Genomic DNA, 11,927 nt, shown 5'->3' with positions numbered 1-11,927 from the left:
GGTCCTCTATGTGGATATAGAAAAATAGTGTGGGAGGGGTCAGCTCAAGCAGCTCTATAGCTGTATACTCAGAGGGGATGAATGTTTAATTTAGAGCAGCCTGAAAGTATGCTGACATTTCGCCATTGTTAGGAGAGATGAATACATGGGACACTGTCTGCCGCAGGAATGGAAATGTGCATCAAGGCTGTTAAAAATTCAACTTCCTTTCCCGCTCAGACATGCAGATCTACGCTCAGAATACAGTAAGCTGCAACTGTAAGTCTCCTTTGATTTAGTCTGTGGAGGTTGTTGTCATGTCATAATCTTCATGTAAACTCCACATCAGGAGCAAGGCGCATGTTTATGCACAGCCAGCCCTCTGGCGTTTGCTTTTACGTATCTGCTGAGCAGCACCTCCATTTCTCCCCTCCCTCTTACTCCCTTGATCTTTGACCTCAAGCTGCTAATTCTCCAGTCACCTGTTACCATGTGGCAAAGCATGCAAGCACACCAGCAAGATCACCACAAGGCTTCCTCTGTTGTATTTATTAAAGATGAGCGGAATAAACAAACAACAAATGCAGGTGTACTATAGCGCAGCGGGACTGAGACGCATGAGAGGCTGGGGGGGAGAGAGATAGAGAAAGAGAGAGCGGTCAGCCTGTGGCGAAGCAGTGACACAGAGCAAGAGTGCGGGGAAATAGCAAGAGAAGAAGAAAAGAGGAAAAGAGGGAGAGAAAAAGCCAGAAGAGAAGGTCAAGTACCTGCCACTCCTGTCAAACACTTCGTATAACAGCTGAGCTGTGTCCAGCAGGGTGGCTGCCTGCTTCCGGGGCCTTTCATCTCGCAGAGGTGATGGGTGATGAGGGCTCCTCTTCCTCACATTTAAAGTCTGTCACAATACATCTGCAGTCGTGGGAACTTCGGGACACCGTGGGCTGCTGGGACCTCTGGGAGAATGTGCATCTGCAAAAAGATGAAGTGCACGGCAGATACTTAATAAGGGACAGCCGGTCTGCTGTGGCTGCTACTTGTACTCTGCATCTCTAAGCATGAGCCTCTCCTGCACTGGAGAGTTTTAGGATACAAATCAAAGGGGACATTTACTTGTTGTTTGTGCTGCTACTCTGCTGTCAAGTGGTTTCAGCTCTGTTGTGCGTGTTTGTGCATGCATCTGAGCATAAATGTGTGTATGTGTGTGTGTGTGTGTGTTTTACGGTCCCTTTGTGCAAGCAGAACTATCAGCAGGCTTACAGGCCTTACCTCGAGGCAGGAGGAGCAGCTGGACCGATGGTGTGACCGGTTCAGCTCAGAATCACAGCCCTGGATCGGAAACAGAGACAGAGGCAGAGACTTGAAAGAAGTGTCTGGCAGTCTGAGAAACGCTCAGACAAAGACACCAGAAAAGAATGAACTCCTGCCTGACCACTGTATCCGCAGACCAGCAGACTGTGACTGACTGACAGACTCTGAGCCGAAGATGGCGATGCGGTCACTGCGCCACACCAAGCCAACTGGCTCGCGGAAACAGGATCTGTTTTTCCGACCCCATGGAGACCTGCTGAAAAACTCCCTGCCATCCATATATCTGAGCCCCGCTCAGGGCGAGCGCAAAGAGAGAATTAGGGACAGGTTTTAGTTTTGGAGGGTTGTGTTTCTGCCACATGTCAGCCAACTGAGTTTCAGGGAGAGGAGTTCTCTGAGGTAGCTCCAGATAGCCTCATCTTTAACCCCTCCACGCTCCCCCATCCCCAAGATAGAGTGTCACAGGACATATGGTTGAGCCAGAAGCACCTGGCAGCCCCTTCAAAACTGCAGGCGGATTGAAATTGTTGCAACAGGGGCTGGGAGCAGGAAGAAAGAAACAGATATCTCCAAAGAATGGTCTGGAATTCACAGCCTTACTGCAACTGAGAGCACCGGGATGAGAGGGTGGTAATGGGAAGGAAAATGGATAAGGACTGAGGGAGTGGTGACTTAGACGACAAGGAAATGAAAGAGAGGGATGAGGTTGCAGACTTAAATAATTACATGTATAGATTCAAACACCATCTTCTCTCAACATAAATGACACATTTCCATCTGAAAAAGTGTTGAAAAAGAGCACACGTAGCCAGAATTTTGAAATGTCGTGGGCAACATGAAGGACTGTTGCTCCGTGTAGTTGGACAGTTGCCATGTTGCCATGGTAATATTGGCCACTTCCTTTAACAATCCAAGTAAAATCAGACCAGGAAGAAATTGAGGAGAGGCTGCAAAGAGGAAAACATCCTCACTTGTATGATTGATTGCTGAATAAGATGCGGGATGTTAATGTTGTGATCACACCACTTGTTCCGTCTGCATATACACACATGCAGGACATGTTGCAACATATGTATGTTTTATGGATGATTCTGTAGCTCCACCTATTAAAGTTGAACCCAACCAATGAGATCTTTGCTCCTGCAGCAGCATCTCTAAGTAAAACTCTCGCTTTGACAGATCAATACACAATAATAAGACTTTGGACGCGTTCGCTTCATAACGTATCTCAGCTCTGTGTTCAGTCCATTGTGTTCTGACTAAAAAGATGGATGTCGACTAAATGCTCTTTGTTCGAAGCGTTTCCGCCATCATGTTTCAATTTAGCCCTCGCCAGTCTTCCAGTGTTAACAGCGAGAGGTGTCAATACAGAAAATCACATTGCATATTATCCGCTACGTTCAACGCGGAGTGATGAATTTTCTTCTGCAGTGGTTAAAATGAACAAAAATTGATTATCAATATGCACACCCATAAGTGTGTATACTGTACAGCCTCTTCTGCCATGCATCATCAGCATCACACCCTGCTGTTTAAAATTGATTACCGTGTGGACTTGTCAGAAATGATGGATTGTCATGAAGTGGATCCATATTGGTCGGGAGTGACTGCAGAGGATAAACACAGTAACGCTGACAGAGGACGCACTTCTCTGTTTTCATCGGCTGGACGACTTTGATTACACCGAGGAAACCGTGGACATGTTGCTGTGTATCCTCCATCTTCGCCATTCACACGCTTCTACTGTTAGCCTGTTGGTGATCTGCTAAATTGAGTGGTTAACAATGTTGAATGGAGAAAGAATAGCTTTTGTTTACTCTCGACTCTTGCTGGATTGAAAACTGGCAAAGGCGAGTCAGACACATATTTAGTGTCTGAATATTTACACAGTTTTGTTGTTGTTGGAGTCTTTTGAATGCTGATCCCACACACACAATCAGTCATCTGGCAAGATCAGCCTTTGAAAGTAAAATTACTGTAGCAATGAGAAGATGCATGAGAAGTAAATGATCCTTATAAAGGACTGTCTTATTTTCCAACAACAAACATGAGAAGATGCATGAGAAGTAAATGATCCTTATAAAGGACTGTCTTATTTTCCAACAACAAAGACGTGTTCTTTTGTAGGACTAAGTAACAAATCACATTTTCTGTCCCTACTGTAACGGGGGTGTCTTTCTTTTAACATTTCAAGTAGCATTCATTGGACAATATAAAAAAAGTTATAATGAACGGCATTCTCATGTGTGAGAATGAAAGAAAAACGCTACAACAAAGCAATATAAAAAAGAATGACGCCATTATGGGTGAAGATTAGCATTATTTCACTGGTTTCATGCAACATCAGGGCAATACGCTAAGAGAACCAAATCATGTACACCTTCTGCATTCAGGGCCTGTGTCCACTAACGCGTTTTTTTGCACTGGCGCCTATTTTCAATACAAAACTAACAGCTGTTTTTTGTCGATATACTCACAGGACTCTCAGTTGAAAATAGCCACGTTCATCAATGTCACTTCTCCCTCACCGGCCAATCAAAATCAAGAAGGGGCGGGACTTCAGCTTTTCTCAAATTTGTCCACAACAATGGCGGAGGAGAAGCGTATCGTTTTTTCGAGGGTATAATTTCTCTGTGTAAAGCTGCTGCTATCGTCAGGACACGATTCCAACGTGTTTAGTTTTCTTTGTAAAATGTCATTGAATTAAAGCAAATATGAAGCATACAGAGCGATTTGAAACAGACTTCACTACCGAGGGAAGCGGAAGTGCCGCCAGACAACTTTCGAAACCCAGCAACAGTAAGCGCCGGTGAGAAGCGCACTTAAATGGAGGTCGTGGGCGCTGCCTGTTTTTGTCAATTGTACCTGTCAACATAGTGACTGCGCTGTGTTCTTTCAGCTCAAAGCTTTGAGGAGTCATCTTGTTTTCATATTAGGTGATGCTTTCACGAGGATCAAATAAGAGAAGTAGAGCTTAGATCCGATTGAGACGACGTTACAAAAGAAGGCTTTTCAACAACAAACAACAAACTCACTGTGATGGTTGTCACTCAACGCAATGCTGTGTGTGTGTGTGTGTGTGTGTGTGTGTGTGTCATACATAGTGAGACACTGTAGTTCACTTTTTGTTTCTGTGTGTTTGTGGAAACAGATGCTGTGTTTTTATCGTTGGTCCATCCTTCTGTTGTCTGATGATTTCATCAATACTAAAAAGAATTCGAAGGGTTGTTACACCTGCTGCAGTGTATCACTTGTCCTTGTTTATCAGTTTAAAGAGCTGTTTTCTTCAGTGAAGCCTTGAATAATCAGTTATAGGAACAAAATAAAAAATACCATCCAAAAACAAATATATTGTTGGTTTGGACATCAGGGCTCTGTGGTTCGTTGTATATACGTCCACACGTTAGGGCACCTTGTTTTGTTGCAAAACTAATGTCAATCGTTTTGTGTCCGTTTCTTTTTTTCACTGCATTGTGATGGAGCGGTGGCCAATCATATCCAAGCAAGGGGGCAGTGCTCTCCCTGGCCACACCTCTGGATATGCTGCTCAATAACAGCTACATGTGTAAATAAAGATAAGAAATATTTTCAAACAAGTTCGCCATATCACCTAAAAAGCTGATGAGTGCTGCTGCCCCCTAGAGGCAAGATATGGATCTGCCAAAATAGTACACTAAGCACAATGACAATAATATATTTTATATCAATTAGATGGGAAATAACATGTCATGTCAGACATACATTTAATGGGAAATAAGCACTAGAATGCACAGATTACCTTTCTCCTTTTATCTTGACCCCTCTTCATGTGATGCTTCTTCTCTTTCCTCATCCATGATCAGCCTCTCCTCCTCTCAGATTATACTGGAAGAAAAAAAGTGGGTGAAGCTGATTTCCTACTACACAAATATTAATCCTAACAGGAAAACATATGGCTATCACTAATCACAGACTGCCTCATGGTCCTCAGGGCCCCTGTGTCCCTGGGCGATGTTTGTGGCTGTATTTCTAACACAAAGGCTATGAAAGTCTTAAGACTGAAACTTTTAACCAGGAGAAACCCCAGCTGCTGAATTCTGTTCTCTCTCTCTCTCTCCTTCATTCCGTTTGCACAAAACGCTTCGCTTGTCACCGCGGACTCCCAAGCTCCTTTAATAAACGAAAATGTCGGGCTTTGAGTGGCAGAGTGTGACTGTTTAAAACCATTGGGATTCTGGTGTAATCCTACGTAAGGCGCGGGCAGAACGCGACTTTAAAGTCGCCTTGTCGCTCCACATTCAAGTGGAGAACCTGGAGAGGAGAGGCTAAGGATTGTAAGAGAGGCTCTCGCGTTGCAAAAGAATAAAGTGTACATGTAGGCTTTCCAGGGAACCAGGCGGTGTTTGATACATGTAGAGCGGAGAGACTCGTATGTTATGGTGAGGCCTTACATCTGACATCAAGCTTAAAATAGAGTGAAATGTGGGTTACTTCCACTGAGGAAGTCCCATGGATGGAACTTTGAGGACTGTCAGTCAGTAGTTACAGCGTCGAGTGAAAGGTTGCAAAGGAACCAATCAAGAAGGGAACATTACCTCCATTTTTACATAATTAAAAAGCAGAGATATTCTGTGTTAAGTAGGTTTTTTAACAGCAGAGAGCAATTACTGGAGGACTGAGGATGGTGAAAGGGTTTCATTGAATGCAGCTGTAAATCTTTGTGCAGAGAACTGCACCCATTGAAGTTGTTTTTCATGCTAAAGGGAGGAAAAACAACTTTCCCAAACTTTGCCTTTTCCTCTTTTTTCCCCCACTTCCCTTTGTCTTTTTAGCAGACAGCTGTCTCAGACAAGATGCTGCTTCCACTGGAGACCTCACTCCTTTCGCTCACACGCTCGCTGGCTCCTAGTTGCCATGGAAAAACCCAGAAATGGGGCAGAAAACAGTTCAATGAGGGAGCAGAGACTTTGGAGGGTCTGGAGGGAGGCAGCAAGTTTCCAGGGCCCGTCCTGTCAAACCATCAAGATCTTTTGATGCGTGAAAACGGAAAGAAGACTGAGCGAGAGAAAGATTCTGAAAAACTGAGAATGAAAGAGGGGTCGGAAAATGGGGAGGGGGAAACTAATCTGTCGACTGAAGTTAAATTTGTGCGAGGGGAGTTAACAGCATCTTAAAAAAACTGATAACGTGACGAAGAAAAATTAAGATGTATCCGATGTGGGAATTTTGTAATCAGGGAGGAAAGAAACGATTGAAAACCTTGATGAAATATGATCCAACAGTCAATATCCTGCAGCAGAGAAATGGCTCAATGACATACAGAAGAAATCAGCAGGAAGTCCTGTCTCCAATGTAAGAATTAACTGTCTATTATTAAGGTATCAATAATCGCAGTGAGTACAGTGTTGGTGATTAATTACTAAACACAGTCAGTCAGAGCCAGTGAGAATAGGCTGGCTGGCACCAAAGGCCGATCATTCAAAGCCACAAATCAAAATGTGATCATAAAACCGAAAAAGGGAAACGCTTTCTGTAGAAAAAATAAAGTGCGGTTTGAAATATGATGCTTTAATTAATATCAGAGTATATTTAACATCCAACAACAGCGGTGGGGATTGAATCTGGGACTGTTTTACTGTGAGTTAAAGCAACAAAGGATTAAATTACATGCATTGTGTCAGGGGAAACAGGTAACAAGAATTTAACCACCACCCTCTGGGAAATTACTTACAAGATGAGCTCACAGATTACCAACGCTGCCCGCAGTCCTGAAGTCGAAGCAGAGACTATGAAATATGCAAACAAACAGATATGGATGAATAAATAAATCCTTAAAAGTTTGAAGCTCTGTGACACATCAGCGGGGACTTGCTGGTGACAGCCCCTCCTCACTTTTTGCAGAGGGGTTTTGAAGTAGCACTGTCAGGAGAGGGCCCTCAGAGGTTCTCGGGTAAAACACCTGTCTGAAATCAAATTCCCTTTTATTTCCCTGAATCCCACAGACTGAGGAGCAAAGACATGGGAGTCTAATGTCTGTTACAAACGCACAGCACCATGCATAAACGTGGCTGCCATTTTGCTGCATGATTTGTATGTTGTTTTGGTGCTAGTGTTCATTGCTGAGGTGTTTGGGCATATATTTTACATCTGTGACAAAGTGTGTCGAGACCTTTTATGTCGTCTTCCTGCTTGTTAATGCAGCTTTTCTTGTCTTTCTTGATGTGTTTGAAACAACAGCAGCAGCTGCTAGTAGAACTGCAAAAAGCATCATTTCCTGTGCACCAAACAGCAACAGTAAAACTAGCATATACTGGGGATACATTCAAACAATATGTCCTTATATCATTTGTCAATAAAACATAAACCAGAAATAAACCAATACTGTTTTTACTTGTACTTTGTAATTTGTGCCAAATAGCTAATAGTAGCACGCTAACACAGTAACCTAGGATAATGGTGGTAAACATCAGCAGGTTTGCTACGTATTTGTGATCATCACAGAGCTGCTAGCATAGCTGTAGATGCTTATTAAGGTACAATCATGATTCAAGACTTTATGTAATTGTAAAACAGTTTGCTAAAACATATATAACTCAGGCATGCAAACAGGTAAGGGGTAAAAAAGGTGAGAGCATTGTGTGGAGAGAGAAAACCTGCCACAATTAGGGGGGGTCGTGGGTGTGGTGAGCGGAGAAAATACAACAGACTCCCAAACCATCGCTGCATATCGCGAGCCCGGGCGCTCTCTCTGCGAACAGACCAACTGGTTAACATGGCCACCAAAAGGGAGCGGGCAACGCTTTGCGGCTCTTGTGTCAGGCACGAAACGCCCTTCAAGGCGATTCTCGAGGTTTACATTAGTAGAAGACTCCAAACCACATGTAGTTAGAATTCAGTGGTTCATCTCAAATGGTCCTGGCAAATTTCTCCTCAGATCTACACGAATCTCGTCGTTGACCTATTTTGATCTCAAAACGGCGAATTTCACCGAAAGGTGAGGAGTTTGCATCCCTGATAAATGTCTGCTAACTGCCGCTACATGTCTTCTACTTTGCAGTCTTGATGAAGATGAGAGGGGGTCAAAGAGGAAGGGGAGGAAGATAAAGCTGGATGATGAATGACATGAGAAGAGTGAGAGCATTTATAGCCAGGAAAGATTGATTCTTTAAGAGTCTAAAGAGAAACGGGGTGGCTCCTGCTCTGACACTAAAGATCCTTCAATTCTGCCCATATTCATCCCTCCTTCCTTTACAACGACACAAGACGGCGTGATTGACAACATTCCTCCATCTCTTTGATTACAGCGTGTCTGCCTTCCCTCCCCTGTACTATCTGTCTTCTATTTAAGCCCTAAACACAGCTGTCTGCCAGGCCGCCTCTGTCCGATCCGTCCGCAGAAAGCAGCTATCAGGAGATTGTTGGGAAGGATTTGTGCGATCAGACGGGCTGTGACACAGAGCCTCTGAATTTGTCAGCTTGTCACAAACACTTACACCTTCCACCACTAGGCCTTCTCAGACACCAAAACTGCTCAAGCGACCTCAAAGATCAGGCCAGCTTCAGTCTACCGTGATGGGGAAGAACGTAGATGTAAATAAGATCTACTATGTATGTCTCTGCAACCCCCAAACCTCCTTTTCTATCTTCTCTTTCTCGCTGTTTAAAACAAGCGGGAGACCCTCAAGCGGCGACAGAAAGCTCTGGGGGAAAGAGAGAGGGAAAGTTTGATGAAAGATCAGACGAGAAGACGTGGTAAGACGCAGATGAAAGAAAAATGTCACAGCGAGCCGTCACGGGACCTTCTAACAGGCCTGCATGTCCAGCAGGCTTGGTTTTCCATGTGAGAAGATGATGGAGTAGCAACAATGGCCTCTGAGGAGCAGCCATGCTCTGAGGGCAACACCAGCAAGGAAGCCAAATCCCAACAGTGCTGGACGACACATGGTCTGCATGTTCAGGCTATTACAGAGTCCAAATCAAACTGGTGACTCTTTGTCATTTGTGCATATTCAAGTTGTCTTTTTGTTAGAGTCATGGAGAGTATAAGACATGTTTAGGTATAAAATCCCTATCATTAACGTTAGATGTTACTTTCTTGCTAAGTTCTTTGGAATAAAAAGCTAAAACGCCTAAAAAAAAGATAGAGAAAAAACACCCTCCTTCTTAAACTCAACCAGCATCGAGCAATGGGAAATCAATGCACTGACTGAGTGTCAATGAAATGTTTGCAAACTAAAAAAATGCACCCGCGTGGCGTCAGACTCAGACAAACAGAAGTTAAGAGGACACACACGGGCACTCATGCTTATACTCACACACACATAGGCAATTAAATAAGACACAACTCAACAGGGGGTCTTTTAGGTGGATTACTTCATTGCCAGGGATTTTTTTCAGACCCATGAGATATCTTTCTCTAAGTGTTTCTGTTTTAAGAGAAAACACACCAGAAACTAATTTTAATCCAGGGATAAACACCAGACAAAAAAAAGTTTTAGGGTGAAACTGTTACCTATTTCAGTCGACTTTGAAAGTCTCGCTTCGCCGTCACACCAGAGTAAATAGACGACGCAGCTCTGCACTGTAACACATCCACTGAAATATGACTCATATATTTCTGACTACCATCTGGGTGTTCTTAACATAACCCCAACCATCTGTGTCAGTCCCGAACAAGAAATTTGACTTACAGAGGTAAATATGACTGAGGGAAAATTTGGCCTCAAAACACATTCGCTCCAAAGGAAACAGAAGTAAACAACAGAAGACGGAGGTGAATAAGCGAGAGGGGGGAAGAAAGGAAGGGACCTCATTAGGAGACGTGCAATGATACATGAGTAACAAGACAAAGCAGGAGGTTGTTCTTCACAGAATAAAAGTAATGTAACTTACACTATTTCAATTAATAATAGCGTTATATTTCTTGAAATTTGCTTCTTCAATTGCTTAATCATTTAAATAAATGTCTGTTAAGTTACTATCTATCGCCGAATGAGGTAACACAATGATGATTAAGCCTATGGCCCACCGTTGAAAGCCTTTGCATTTGCAGTATTATGGACTGGGTTTCAGGTGCGACTCGCGGAAAATAATCACAAGTAGCGCCCAATTAGTGATGCATTTTCCATCACCCAGCAGTGGTTGGTCTGCCAGGGAGGGTAGGCGGAGCTAAGCAGCTGTTTTTCCGATCTCCGCAAGTGTTGCAAGTAGACAGTAATCTACTACAAACAAAGAAAAGATCGATGATTATAGATACAACTTAGTAAACAAAAAAAAAGTGAAAATCCAAGAAAAGAAACAAACAGTCTAAAGAGGACAGCAACCCTCAGCGAGGAAAATCAAGAGTTACAACCGGAGCCAACCGTGGACGTCACACTGGCGACACTGTCTGGAGAAGATACCCTCTCAAGTATGAGCAACAGCTAGCTTGCCTAGCATGAGGTGTCTGTCAAGCTCGCTGCTAGTAAGCTAGCAATGCTGAAAACAGGGAACACTACAAGTCAGATGGTAACAAAATCCATCTGCAAGCGACTCTAAAGTTCATAAATAAGCATGTTATATCTTTTTTGAGTAAAAACTTGACTGGACTTTCTCTCGTCGCCAGCAAGTGAATGAACGTATGAACACTGTGGGAAGTTACACTACAAACAGTGGATACAAAAGTTATGATTAACCCCAACTACTCATTCATTTTCCTCAAACCTTGCAGATCGCAATATTTACAACACTAAAAACAGTAATAGAAGTGGTGCATTTCCTTCTGATAAGAGCTCCAGGCTGAGTAATTTCCCTGATGTCATACAGTACCAGCCACACAAGATGTTTCCGCCTCCACTGTGAATAAATAGCATGAAAACAGACCAATTAGATAAGCAAAGATTATGATAAAGATAAGCCGGGGTCACTGGCTGTGGCCCATTTGCCTGTCTGATTGTCTCCTGAGCTGTTGCCTTCTGTTGTCTCCTTCTTGCTCATGCTGTTCGGTTCTTAATTTAGCCTTCACTGAGCCCAGGAAGATTACAACGGCCTACAACAGGCGGAGGTGCACTCTACTGCTCTGCTCTACAAGCAGGAAGTGAAAGAGGGACAGAGGGGTAAATCAAGATACATCCCCGGGTTGATAGATGCTGAATGGAACCGATAGAGAACATGGAGCAAGGTCGGCATCCATTAGACATGCCTGTAAGTCACGGATGGATCGCTCCACAACAGAAGGGTCAGCCTGTGCTGCTCACACCTCTGTCTTACACTGGATATGTCATGGTGACACACAGAGAAGCACAGAAGCAGGTAGATGGCGAAAAACCATGTTTGCTGGCCTGCTTCCCTGTAATGATGCCATGTATTTGAACCACTTGGCTTTGTGTGAAAAACATAAAACATACACAGCACAAATGTACTGATGGTGCAGACATGCTCATTGTCAAGAAGCTCTACCTACCAGATCAGTCAAACACACCCCTCCCTTCAGTGCTCTCAGAAAGTCCAACCCCTCCATTCACTGACGCACATTGCCAGGGAAACGACGGTATTAATAAACTATTAAAAGTATTTTAATCGCAAAATGCAGAATGTCTTATGCCTGAGGATAATTTGCCCTTAACTGGGATAAAAATGTATATCATGGTGTAGCTCTGTTCCTCAGTTCCTCATGGGTGTGA

Source organism: Semicossyphus pulcher, unplaced genomic scaffold (assembly GCF_022749685.1).
Source record: "Semicossyphus pulcher isolate SPU_LCO1_2020_fin unplaced genomic scaffold, fSemPul1.0.p SCAF_23, whole genome shotgun sequence".
NCBI lineage: Eukaryota > Metazoa > Chordata > Actinopteri > Labriformes > Labridae > Semicossyphus > Semicossyphus pulcher.
The sequence above is the reverse complement of the archived record's forward strand: the minus strand, read 5'-3'. Positions refer to the sequence as shown.